The 14,633-nt window shown below is 37.9% G+C and overlaps 1 long non-coding RNA gene across 2 annotated transcripts in view; it reads left to right on the plus strand.

Annotated features, from left to right (window-relative positions):
• LOC107198495 overlaps positions 1-14,633 on the plus strand; it is a 69,151-nt gene that overhangs the window by 8,904 nt on the left and 45,614 nt on the right. For both annotated transcript variants that reach the window (XR_004495498.1, XR_001519012.2), the window contains exon 2: positions 13,793-13,908. This is a non-coding gene — a long non-coding RNA (uncharacterized LOC107198495). The remainder of the gene's footprint in view (positions 1-13,792; positions 13,909-14,633) is intronic.

The following is a 14,633-nucleotide window of genomic DNA, read 5'->3' on the forward strand; positions in this document are numbered from 1 at the left end:
ACCAGCGAGGCCTGAAATCCAACACTGTGACTGCCTGCCATGTCCTGGGCAGGATTTAACCCTTTCACTACAGATGAGACCTGTAGACCTCGATCCTCTCTCAAGGGAGAGAAAAAGACAGTGATCGACACACAGAGAGACATCTTGAAAACACCAAGGTCAGTAAAAGAGAAAGTCAAGCCTCAGATGGAAGAGGGATGAGGAGATGCCAAATGGGGCTGGAATATTCTTTTGGTAGGGCCATGGAGATGGACAATAATATCCTGAAAATATCTCCTTAATTAATGAAAGATTATTGGGGGGATGAAGTGTTCAAGCTGTAGATCTGAGCAGAGGTATCCACTGATAAAGCCGTGCAGATGTTGGAGTAGCTGTGATCCCATGAGATGCTTGAACAGAGAGAGAGAGAGAGATGAGAACTGATGAGGACCCTTTGCCCCTAGAGAGAGAAGAAGAAAACTTCTGTTCAAAGAGATGATCACAGAGACAGATGGAAAGAACCTTTGCCTTTGAATAACTCATCCTTAAAATAATACCCCATGAGTTCATGGACCATGGACACACCTCTAGGAGGGCTCTGAAAATGGGAAGAAACGTCTCAATGGCAGAACTTTTGCCCAGGTGGCTGCTATTCATAGAAATTAAAAGCTGTGAGAAAACTGTTTCTTGTGGAGAAGTCTCCATGGCATGACAAGAGAAAATTCCTCTCCCTACAAGGATTGATGAAAGAATATTGTATAGTTGATTCTGCTTTACCATCCCAGGTTTTGTCTATATGTGGTCAGTTGGGAAAGGAAAAAGTTGGGCAGGGGGAGGAAAGGTTTCTGGAGGTTTTACTCTGGTTTCTTATTCTTGTAGTCCTGTTAATAAAGTTGCTTTATTCCTTTTGAGTTTTAAGCCTGTTTTTCCCCTCTCCTAATCCATTTCTCACAGTGAGAAATGAGTAAGTGCCTTGGTGATTTTAGCCAGTGCTAAAACCCACCATAGTAGTAAGTTCACTTAATATCTTGAAGCTGAACGTGCTTTGTCCTTAGTAGTATTTGGCAAGCAGTCTCTCCTGGTCCTTATCTCAGCCTCTCCAGTTGCAGAAAGGACCAAGGGAGTGGCTGTTGTGGGTGCCTGGCATCCAGCCCAGATCAACCCACATCACACCTGCAAGATCATTCTTGTAGTCTGAATTTTGGCTAGTGCTGGTAATCCAGGGTCAGGACTCAAAGGAATACTAAGAAAGTTTGCTGACAACACAAAATTGGGAGGAGCTGTCAAAGTCCTTGTAAGCAGAGAGGCCCTGCACAGAGACCTAGGCAAATTACAATTCCAGGAAATTACCAAATGTGTAAAGTTTAACAACAGCAAATGCCAGATTCTGCACCAGAGATGTGGCAACTTCTTGTATAGAATGGGGAAAGAGAGGCTGGAAGGTAATGCCACAGAAGGGGATCTGGGTGTCTTGGTCCATGGCAAGCTGAACATGAGTCAGCAGTGCCCTGGAAGCCAGGACATTTGTGTCCTGTGAGCATTGGGTACAGCATTGCCAGCTGGGCAAGGGAGGGGATTGTCTCGCTCTGCTCTGGGGCAGCCTCACCTCGAGTGCTGGGGACAGTTTGGGGCACCACAATATTAAATAGATACTAAACTATTAGAGAGTGTTCAAAGAAGGGCCATGAAGGGAAGGGTCTGGAGGGGAAATCATATGGGGACAAGCAGAGGTCACTTAGTTTTTCTGCTTGGAGGAGACTGAGGAGAAACCTATTGCTGTTAAAACTTTTCAGGGGAAGTGGAGGAGCAGGTTGTCAATCATAACACTCAAGGAAATGGCATGAAAATGAACTGGGGAAGTTTGAATTGGATATCAGGAAAAAAATTTTCACCCAGAGGGTGGTTGAGCACTGGGACAGGCTCCCTGGGAAAGTGGTCACAGCACCAAGCCTGACAAAACTCGGGCATTTGGATAGTCCTCTCAGGCACATGATGTGACTCTTGGGGTGTCCTGCACAGGACCTGGAATTAGGCGTGATGATATGGATGGGTGCCTTCCAACTCAGAATATTCTGTGATTCTATGATTTGAATAAATTTGGAGGCACCTTATTTTTGGACTGGCAAGGCACTTGGGCTGTATCCACTGATGCTTACTGCCAGTTCATGATCATGAACTTCAGTACTGATATGTGATTTAAATACTGATATACAATTGAGAAGAGAAGAAGTGAAGCGGTGATATTTTACTTACACTTTACCCTGACAAAAGCTCTCTGCTTATTCAACATGAAAATATGCTTTTATTACCATATCCTTATAGTGTCTTCATTAGAATGAACAACATCCAGGAATATAAATAACTGTTGAAGATACAGTATGTGATGCATAGAAGTAAGGGACGATAAAAAGAATATCCAGGTGTTACACTGGCTATGAGACCTAACTGTACACAAAAGTTAAGCCAGAAGTTAAATTATTGCAAATATTGGCTCGAAGCAGTAACTTAATGTTTTTACAGCCTCTATCCAGGAGCCATAGATTGTTATCCAGTGAAATGATGAAGTTCTTACAAAACGTCTGTTGTTTTGCTTACAGTAGAAAGGAATACATTAAATGCAATGCTTTTAAATAAATGTCTATTATACACAAAGCATGATATGGAAGAAAAAATACCTCTTGATTTATAAAATACACAATGCTCCAGATTCAAACCATGTGAAATGGAAAACCTGTCCAAATGAGTTGCAGCAATGACTGACGTTAGAAGGATTAATTCTGATGATATGTGTAATGTGGGAAGGCAAACAGTGGACATTATTCCCGTAACACAGTACATGAATCCCAGAGTTGTACTCTTTCTCCTAGTTGCAGACTATAATACCACAGCAAACCATCTGCTAATTTATACTTCCACAAAAAGAAATTTATTTATTTTTTTTTGGCATATTAGAGGATGATTGAAGGTATTATGTGAGGAAGGGAGAGTTGATAGCTGTTTCTGTAGTCTGGACCTTTATGTCAGGTTTGTGGGAGCATAAAGATTTAAGCTCATGAGCCTATTTAGGAGTGGTGGGCTGCGAGAAGTGAGGATGGAGGGAGATTTGGGGAGGAAATTTGCCCATTTTTAAATACCATGTGGGACACATACAGCAGTAAATGCTATAATTGTCATTGCTTCATTAATTTGCCTGCAAAGGCTGTAAATAATACATTAATAGAATTAAAGGACAACGGGGTTTACTGTGCTACCTTCCCAAGCTGAGACTAACTTTCCCCTATATAGACACAGAATTTGTACTGGTAAATGCAGAACTTTCAAGACAGCTTTTAAACTCATAATTTTCAAATTGAGATGGAGATAAAACTCCAGTTTTCTCAGTGCTTTCTACAGGTTTTTCAGGAACTTTTTCTCAGTAGCTGAAAAGCCAGAACAGGTCATGGAGGCAGTGGTAAGACAGATTGATGTAAGAGCAGCACCAGACAGATCACAAGAGCTGCGAGTGAGTTTGGGTCCACAGGAGTATGTGAAACTCCATGCAAAAGCCCAGTAAGTGAGCAGTGACTGGACTTTCACAACACCTGGCTTGGCAGTGGGTACTGCAATTCCCATCTAGGTATTATTTTCACTTCAGATATTCTGTGTAAGGTGAGTGATAGAGAAATAGATTAACTTTAGATATAATAAATATAACTGAATAACTTTCACATACAGGGAATGCATAAAAATGAATCTTCAGAAACAGAACTAAAAAGGCTGGGTTAGAAAACTTGAAAGAACCAATCTGCACTGCTGATAATTGGTTATTGGTTTGGTTTCCAAACTAAACTTTGACCTCTTAGAAAGAAAACTTGAGAAGAAAATACAGCTAATGAGGACATAGTAGGACACAAGAGGAATACAAAAACCAGTGCTATGCTACCCCTTGAGACGGACTGCATGGAGATGAATGTGATAGTTCAACCAAGTTATTTACCAAATGCAAATAAAATACCGTGTGCAGTTAAGTGACAAGAAATAATCAAAGATCCAGAAAGCACTCCTCTGGGAAACTGAGAGGATTAGATTTGTTTGCCTTGCAGAGGAGATTAATTACTGTTACTGATCATAATAAATGCAAAAGAGGAAGTAGTGAGAAAAGTATATTTGTTGCAACTTACAGCAAAAGAATAAAATGACATCCAGGAAAAAATTAAAGGCAAAAAAAGAAGTGTAAGACTAATTGCAGGACTTCTTTAATGATAACATAAAATTAGCCTCTTGAATTGATTGCCACAATATGTGAGCTCAGTAAGGTTTGTAAAGAGGAATGTATATGGCTAATGAGGCTCTTTGCAGTCACAATAGTGCAAACTGAGAATAACTGGAGATGTAAACCAAGGACATATGGGGTAACCAGAACATTTCATATAGTCAATCATGACTAGCATTTCTGTTGTCTTCCTGAATACCAGACAGTTCTTCCAGTTCTTCAAGTTGGCAGTAAAGTGCAAATCACAGTGCTATGTTCTGTAAGAGGTAATCTCTGACCTGGAGCCTGTATAAAGGATATACAAATGTGGTGCACTGGAGAGCCCAAGGCACTTTGAAACCCACAAGAAATTTTGCTAGTGAATGCTAGATGTCAGGCAACTGTCACAAATTAAGTTTGCACCTAGACTAAAACAGTGACAGGAAGCAATGTTTGTCAGGTGGCTTTATTTCAGTCTTTAATCTTGTCTGTTTCTCACTTGAAAGGCAGAGACTCCCCTGTGTTATCCAGGCAGCTGGTGTTGACAAGACGTAAATGAGACAAGTACTAAAATATCCAGTAAGTACCTGTCTTAGGAATGAGCACTCTGGGATCAGTCACATATTCAAAATATAAGAATAGTAATGAAATTGTGTCTAGTTTTTGAAAATCGAAGAAACAAATAACCCCCCCAACCTCTTAACTATTAGCTGTAATTTGGTTTAAAAAAAACCTTCTTGCTAGGGACTTAATTTCTCTTTGAGAAAAAGACCAATTTTAAACCCAGTCTAAAACACATGTAAAGCATCTCAGTTGAGAAAACACAAAGTTCATTGCTGAATTTTTAAATATATTTTATATCAAATTGTTTAAGATGTAGGTGGAAATGTTATTTTAGTACACAGAAACCAAACAGCAGGTGCTCTCTGGTTTCCATTATTGTGGCATGTAAGAACCGCACAATTCATTAATAATTGTTCCTCATGACAATTGACATAGTAGAAGTAAAAAGGAGTAATTGAAATCAATACCTACTTTTTTTTTAGAATTTAATGAAGAGCTCTTACTTGACATTACTGATAAAAATGGGCTAAATTCAGTGCTATTGGAAACACAAAAAGTCTGAAATTTGCTGATTCATTAGTCTCAAAATCTTTTGTGAGTGTTTCTAAGATGTCTGTTCTGTTGCCAGATCCCATCTAAAAGATTGAGAACCGTCTTGTGCATTTTGTGTGCTCTTTTTCTTGTGAATCAAATGCAACAAAATACCTGGGGTTTATGAGAGCATGTCAAATGCTTTTCTTAGAATCAGGGCAAGAAATTAAAAAGGAAATATTACAAAGTTTTAAAAATTTTTACAATGCTCTCTGCATAGTTGGAAGCCCTGTGAAAATGACCACTGGTTTTGTGCAGGCTGATTTCTCCAGATTACATACGGTAGTCACCTGTGAAATTCAGGCCATTCGGCATATTCATGTCAGACTTGCATTTGATTTGGTGTGCATATGTCTGCACTTCAATTCAAACTTTCTCAAAGCAATGGGCACACCAACATAAGAGGAAAATTATTTTTATGGTTGAGCACGCTGAATTACTATTGCAGCTGCCAGGGGTTTTTGTTTACTAATTAGGTTGGTTTTTTATAAATACAGAAATTTAACATGGAAAGAGCCAGGGCAACGCAAAGATTATTGTTGAGATAGACAAAGAAATAGTCTTGCTTTGCTTCATTTAAGGAAATGCTCACAGACAGAGTCAAATTAATGTATTGCATGTTTCCATAACTCTGTTAATATTTTTAACCTGACTTAATTTTTTCACTTTAGAGAATATGTATTTTTCCCTTGTCTGCCATATGAAGGATCTGCACATGAATAGTAGACATGCTACCAAACAGATATATCCACAAAGTCTAGAATGTTGTATAAAGGAAATAAACTTATAAAAGAAGACTTTTAAAAATAAATAATTAATCTTCAATCATTTCTTGCATAGATTGATAAAATGTCTCTCTTTTTTGCGTAGTAATACACAAACTTACATGAAAACTTAAAAAAAAATCACCATTTAGAACATATAATGGAGATTCTTCTTTGTAAATATTGTAATGAAATTTTTTTTTTTTTGAAAATGTAAAAAAATTTTTTTGGCAGAAATTAGTGGCCTAATCCCATAGGATTAAGAAAAAAGACTACCTGTCATAAGCAAAACAGTAAGAAAAGGTTTTCAGAAAGAAACACAATGGTATTTTATAGTGCTGTTCACACTATAGATGTGAGATGGATGACAAACATTCCATGGCACCCATAATACTTCTACTGAAACTGATTCCAGAACTAATTCCAGCATTACTAGCACTGTCATATTTCTCCTTCTATACCAAATTAATTAAAAATGCTCCCAAGCCTAATGAATGGAAAGATCTCCATAAGAATTTCATCTGCTCTTGATATACATAGCAGAACTTTATCCCTAGAAGCTGCTTTGATTTAGCTGTCGTGTAGTGCTGTCACACAGGAGGGCAAATTGGGCTGCCTGGAGCTGTATTTAATGTGTCTCACAAGTTTTCAATGTTTGACTGTCTAACCAAAATGGTATTTTAAGAAGTGTTTGGTATGTTTGGCAATGCACATGGGCATGTGTGTACATATGTGAGTAAATTATTTTAAAATCTGGTTTAAAAGATTTTAAAATAAAAAGATGTCATTAAAATTTTGGAAATGAGTACTTGAGCACTGTGATGTGCCAACATATCTGTGAAGTGTTTTATAACTTATATTGTAAGAGAATATATTTTCTAATTGCATGATTATCCTGGTTTAGGGCAAATTTTGGGAGGAAACTTCTGAAATGGTCTTTTTTAGAAAGCAAATTCAAGCAATCTCTCCCCCAGTCAGTTCAAGAAGTAACCCTTTATCAAGAAAAGTGGAAAAAACCTGTTTATTTAACAAGCAAAGTATTAACAAACATGAGAAAATTAATAATATTAAACAGTGGAACCTCTTGTTCTGAAGAGATGGCAAATTCAGAGATAGAGAGAATCCTTTTTTGTGGGGTGTATCTTGGCTCACTCAGTCTCTTATCAGTCCCTCTTGTGCTGGAAAATGCCATGTCCCGGGCCCTTGTGGGACACAGGTGTAAGCTCCCAATGTTTTTCTGGGTTTTCAGTCCAGAGTAGGTTTGAACAGTTCCAGGAAAAAAGATGCACTCTCCTTGCCATACCTAGCGAGGAAAACCAGGAAAAAAGTAAAGTAAAAAAGTAAAATAAAAAACCACCTCCTTGTATCTCTCTCTCTTACTGTCCATGCTGCAGACAACACCATGAGAGAGAGATGAGAAGCTCCTATATCTCTGTTTTTGAATACAGCCATGAAAAAATTCCACTGCTTTTCCTTTTCCCCTGCTTTGCTCTCAGATCTAGTTTTAAAAGTGCAGAACTTATTTCTGGGCTAAACAGATGAATGAGGATACAATTCATCATCATAAAGTCACCCAGAACAATAATAATGTGTGCAATTCTTGGTGCTTACTGGCCTGTATTCCCTTATGTCCCCATGAATTTCTTGTGAAATTTCCCTGCTTTCCTCCTCTCCTGAATCTTTATCCTTATCAGATAGCCATATGTTACCAAATAAATGCCGGTTCCAGCTGGGTTTCTTGAAATGTTGAGACAAGAAGAGCAGATTTCATTTGGAGAATTCAGAGAGCATAAACTAAGCAGTAGCTTGTACAGTCCTATATTTTATTTAATCTAACAGCAGGAACAATGGGAGAAGACCCACAAGTGTACTCTCCGTATATGTGAAGCACCTCTGAATATTGCATTTTCTGATATATTCCTTGGTATGGTAGCCCAGTTTTTTTCCATAGCACAAGGTTCTTTGCAAGTAAAATTCTGTTGCAAATACTTCTGCTGGTTTATTTGTATTCATGGACTAATTATTCTGCATTGTCAGAAAAATATTCATAGAGATAGTATGGCTTTAAGTATCTCAATTGGCACCTTTTTGAAGTTAGAAAAGCTTAGAACAGAAAAAGTGTTAGTCTAATCCTGTCCCACTTGAAAGCTCAAGAAAACTTGAGAATGCTATGTGCTTGGTTGCTCTCTCCTGGGGGTTTCTGTTTATTCTTATTTGTATTTTGATATGAAAATTAGGTTGCATGAGAGATTTTTGCAAGTGTTTAACCAAGATACAGTTTCTTAAAAAATCCCACCAAAGTGAGGCACAAAATGAACACTGCACTTGGATGTTAAATTTTGTGGTTTAGATTGCAAGTGTTGAATTTCATATCTCAGACATGAGTACAATGAGCAGGCATGAGATGCAAATGAATCAATTCACGAGGTACTGAAATACAATTGAAGAAAAATATATAGCAGCATAAAGGAGTAGGGCACAGTTTGTAGAGATGGTTTTCATTTACATGAATGAGGTGTAGTCATACTGGCTGTAAACTCTTCCTCATCTTATAAAAAATGCCACAGCATCTGTATGTAAATTGATTCCAGGATTGGGAAAAGCCTCATCTTAGATAATTTGATCTAAGCAGCTTGGATCTGATGAACAACAAAGCCAGGACAGCATGGGCATCAGTCACTTCTTGTGTACCGTAGCAGTTTGGTGATGCCATGATTTCATGTTCATTCAGCCTGCATTTCTGTTGGTGCCTGAGGTAAATAAACTAGGTTTTGTGAACGACAAGTCCTTCTGTCTCGGTTACAATATGGTCATTTTAAACTCTCTGAGTAGCTTTTGATCTCAGTTCTTCATCTCAGCCAAAGACTAGCTCCAGTACTTCAGTACCTGTTCTCTTATCTTCAGAGGCACCATGGTGGGATGCTCATTTATATCAATGCAGAACGAAAAATGCCACCTACCAAGTTATGCTAAGGTTTTTTCAGCAATGTCGAGTTTTCAACTGATACTTATATTTCAATAGTGAATACATACTATTCTACAGATCTTGAAAACCGGGGAAAGCACAAACCTCAGCAAAATGTTTGCTATTCCCCCCAGCTGGACCTTGAGTTTAAATAAGATGGGAAGCAAGCTATAAACTTTGCAATGGTTGATTTACAACAGAGGACAACAATGAGTCATGAATCAGAGACTGTTTTAATTGATTTTGCATACATCATAAACCACAGAAAAGCTGATTAAATGGCTTGTAGAAAGCTTTATGAGTGATTTCCTTTCCAAAGTTATTCAAGTCTTTATTCAGGGGCACAAAAATATACAAAAGTGCATGGGAGATTGTTTTTTAAATTAAAAAATAAAAACAGCATTGGAGGTCTTACAGATAGCAGGAATCTTAAAAGTCATCCTGGATGCAATATTAGGGAACTTGAAAACTAGGGAAACCCATTAAATCTGTCACAGAGAATTCTGGCAGAGGGAATCTTAGATAGTATAGAAATTAATTTCAGTTGCTTGTTATTAAGGTATCCAATCCCATTTGAATATGTTTTTCTTATGACTTTCTCTTCAATCTTTTTGATTTCTCATAGCTATTTCATATTTCCTCTGACCTCAGGACAGGTGTATGAGCCCAATGCAATTAAGGAAGGGTAAAGATACATATCTGAACTCAGTTGGGGCTGTAATAGCAGTTGAAAGTTAGTGGCAGTTGATACCTCTGCCACTTACAAAGTGCAACAAAGCTGAAAACTAGGTCTGATTGAAGGGAAAACTAAAGTTTCACACAATAGTACTAAATGTTCTTTGGAAAGGGCATTCTGCTGGATCTTTGTCTTCCTAGTAAGAAGTGCAGAGTTTCTACCTAATCCCCAGCTGAATGTCTAGATACATGGGTTCATCAGTGTTGAGTACATCTGCTCCTAGTAATTACTATTTTATTATTTAATTTTGTGAGAGGGTAGTCCTATGCTTCAGCTGTATTTTAATTGTGTTGTATGACACAGTTTAAATCACAGAGTGAATGTCACAAGATTATGAAACTGGAAGGAATATCCTGACATATCACATATCACAGTCTATCTTCTGCCACAATGTGCAAAGCTTATTTAGAAATGTTATCAAGCTGTACCTTAAAAACACATTTCTTATTCTGTACAGCTGGTGTCAGAAGACTGTTTTCAAATCACCTGTAAAATCTCAAACTCACTTGTACTTCCCAGTCTAAAATATATTCTTGATTATTTTATTTCCAAAAGTAGTTGTAATATTTTAATTACTTTTTTAAAGGATGTTTTCCAGAGAGATGGAGATTATGAAACTGGGCTTTATGTTTTTTTCAATTGCTGGAGTCTTTCAAGAAAGTAAGAGAGTGGGCAGGGGACTGTCTCAGAGACAACAGGTACCTGTGAGTCCTGTAGATTGCAGAAGTGAGAGGCTCCTTCCACCACAGCAAGAGAGAGGAAGCTCAGACCCTTTTCACTGTGTTTGGTAGAAGCCTGTCAGCTTCATTAAACCTTCATTAACCCTAAGATGCTGCTTTTTGTCCACATGCCAGCAAGAAGATATAAAAAGCATGGACAGGAACTGTAAGGTTCTAGTGGGAGAGAAGGGCCATGTGAGGGAAAAGAAGGGATGAGGAGGCAGGAGAAGGTAAATATTGCAGAAGGAGCCTCCTCAGATGTGATAGGAGGGAAAATTGAGGGGATAAAGCAAGTATGATAGTGGGTACTGTGAAAAGGAAATAGAGAAAAACAAACCTACAGGAGATGGATCCTTTCAATAGGTACTTTAATCTTGGGGAAAATGTGCATCTTGAGCAGTTTTCCAAGATTACCTAATCAATACAAGCAATCATGTCTATCCCTAGCTTTCATCCCTCTAGGCTCAATACAGAATGCCTTATTCTTATTGTCTTTTGGCAATTATGAGACTTTCTTATTTATGGTACACTTCTATATGTATATTTTATGGTGCAGCAGGGGAGGTGGCAAATTGCCCTCCTTTGGAGGGGGCATTATACTGGTATCTTGGGCTGGGAAATAGAGCAACCTTAAGTCAAGCAGAGATATCTTAATAGCAAGGTTATATTTGGGATATATAGTTGACACCAAAAAATTAAGGGAAAAATATGTGTAGCAAGGGCTTACCCATAATCTCCTTATGTTATTAATTAGTATGTGCACACCAAAAAGTGATAGAATTCTCATGCTCAGATGAGGTCCCTGTGTCCTGGATGTGTCCAAAAATTCCCTTGAAGACCACTTCTTTGAGGTCTAATTAACATTCCTGTTTTCTGCTATGAAGTAGAGCGTTTCTTCCCTACTTCTTCCTCATGCTTCCTGTCAGTCTCAAAAGAGTTCCTTAGCTGCTCAGGCTGGAATTGCCAATGAGAAATTACCAGAGGACCCACCAAAAACTAAAACCATGTTCTTGTTTCAACAATCTTGTTGGAAATGGTATCCTCAGTGCAGTTTTGGGCTAAAACTGTACAGTCACAACTGTGATCACCTTTCTGATATTATGTATTTTATTCTTATTCTAGGCATTGGGTTTTATTTAGGGTTATAGAATCTTTTTACACTAAGACCTTATAGTAAATATTCAATACCAAGCAAATGAAGGTGCCTCAGTTGAATCCATTTATCCAAATTTCAGGTGATTCCTCTTAATTGATAGGTGAAAGTCATATTTAGTGTAGCTGAAAGGAAAACTACTACAGGACAAAGTAGGTTCTTTTAAAATCTTTTTTCCCCTACAGTGAAAGAGATGAGCATTAGTTTGCATTAATTTGAAGTCATCATCAAATATCTTTTTCTACAAAGAAGACATAATCAAAGCTAACATTTAATCTCATTCTTAATTGAATGAAACAGTGTTCTAAGGGCCAAGCTTGTGTTGAAATCTATTTAGTAAATAAAACCACAAAAAATACCATGCCCTATCAAAAAGAGCAGGAAGCAATGAAGTCAACCTTGGAAAATATTAACCCAAATAGTTAATCTGCTCTAGCCATTTGAAATTCCCTCAATAGGTTTGCCAGAGATAACTATTAGCACCATAGTTAGAAGGGATCATGTTTGCAAGATGATACAGGTACCCTTTCTCTTGGGCCAAATACCAGATCTGTCCATTTAATTAAATAATTCTTTTGAACTCAAAAAGCCTGGTTTAGTTTGTTTACATGTATGAGATGACTCAAGGACTTTGAACTCAGACCTGAAAATGAAATTAACCTAGTTAGAGAGATTCTCACTGAAGCAGATATGCAAGTCTCTGGCAGTGCAGGCCTCTTCTCAGTCCAGCACCTTAAGGGCACTTAAGGGAATATGAAATATTCTGCACGGTGTGATTTAACAACACAATCCCTATTAACTTTAATGAGAGTTGCACAATTAAATCTACACACAATGTGCTAAAAATTACTCTTCCAATTTAATGCATAAACTAATAGGTCCACTTTAAAATGTGAAAGGATAAGGTAGGTGAATAATTTTTGGAAAAAAACCAAAAAGGTTGATTAGACATGTAAGAAGAGGGGACAAGTTAAGTATATAACACGAATCTTGTTGAACTAGGCATTAGAATTAGAATCATGTTGTATAAATAATGTGAGTCTTGCAACAGATAAACAGAAGTATGAAAGGTTTGTATTCTACCCTGTTTAGGTAAAAAACTAGGATGTCTGCATTTCAACAGCTTGTGTAGAAGGATATCTAATGAGGGCTTTAAGCATGCTTCCACCACCAGTTAAAAATACAATACAAAAACTTTAAGAAACTTACAAGTCCTCTTTATGTACAGTCAACAAGCTTCACACTATAGCAAAAAAAGGAACTTCTATTCCTCCTTGTTTTTTGGACAAGCTGTAGAGGAGGAGTGAATTTCTGTAGTGATAAATCATCATTAAGAATTTTGTACTGTTCTCAAATGTAGTGGAAAGCCAAAACAGTCTGTGGATCACTAGTAATTTTGACTGAAAATAAAATATTCTGTCTTACCAATAAACAACTACAATCTGTGGAAGCTTTTCGTTCAGCTCCCAGCTGGGCTTCAAGTACAAGCGTTAATTACACTCTGATTTTTTTTAAATGCAGGTCTATATTATATGGAATTATATATCAGGGTCTGAGTTGTATTGACAGTAAATATATACATTGTATTTATAGAAAAACTGTATTTTTACATATACAACCATATCCCTGTACACCTGTACAACAAAGAGACTTTTATTCATGGTCAAACTTAACATTCAAATTCTTTTCTCCTGAAGCTCTAAGTGTTTGGAAAACAATGACAAAACCGTATAAACTGCCCATATAATTGAAGGTCTAACACATTTTATACCACAAAGTTTGAGCTTGTTCACAATCAAGAAATTTATGAAAGAAAATTTAACACTCCTCCAGTTCTTCAGTGTCCTTAAAATCTGACCACACTTCATGGGACTGTATGAAGGTGTGAAGCCTTGTCCATTCCTCTCAAAATTAGAGCTGAATAGGGAAGTAAAGAAATCCTAGACGTTAAGGGCTTAGACATGATCTCCATAATGAGATCATCATGATGAAAATACCTGCACTTTCACATTTAGTATTCTACAAGGCAAAATGATATTTGTTCTGTTTCCTCTCTTGACCATCTACTTCCTAACTATTCTCCTAAACAGACATCCTGTGGACCTGTGGAAAAATAATCCTACTTTTTGATGGATGGAATATGTTCAAAGTAGCATTCTTGTATGGAGTATACAATTAACTGTCTTGGTAACCTGAAAACCAATAGGTAAGTGACTCGGTTCTTCTCGAGTGTCGCCTGGCTAGCTCAGTGATGAGGTTTCTCTTCACTCTGGGTTCAAGCCAGCATATGTTTGTGGGGTTCACTGATTTTCTTCAAGAATCCAAGTCTATAGAGCGAGTAAAGAAATCGGGGGGGGGTCTTTCTCTGGTTTGCATTCCACAGTTTATTTCTGTGAAGGGGAATCCAAAGGACGAGAGACCCAGGATTTGGGGTCTGGGGGGTCTCTTTTAACAGGGTTTCTCGGAGGGAGGGAACATCAGAGACAGAACCAATTATTTTCTCAGTTAGTACATCTTACAAACTTTCTACAAATCAAGGTTACACACACCAAGATAAGAAATAACAGACACCAACTTCTTCAAATGCCCACAAAGATGTAGGAGTATTCTCCACAGAGGGGCAGAGGGGGAGAGAGGGGGGGGCTTGGTTTCCTGGCAACACAGGGGGGAAAGAAAGGGAAGAGAAGGTAAGCAAACCCTCTCAGCTTCCATAGCTCAGAGGCATTCTGGGACAGGAAAAAGTTACAAACTTCCGTGTTGGAAAGATGGGTTCTCTTCTCCCAACCCCGTGTTTTCCTGGGCTAAAGAAACTTCAAGCAGCTGGAAATGCCAGCAGGGTCTTCTCTTTAACCGGCCTCTCGCCGTGGAGCTGAGGAGAGGAACTTCGGTAACCATGGTAACTTGACACCAGGTAAACAGTTAGGGGAAAGA

Source organism: Parus major, chromosome Z (genome assembly GCF_001522545.3).
Source record: "Parus major isolate Abel chromosome Z, Parus_major1.1, whole genome shotgun sequence".
NCBI classification, from domain to species: domain Eukaryota; kingdom Metazoa; phylum Chordata; class Aves; order Passeriformes; family Paridae; genus Parus; species Parus major.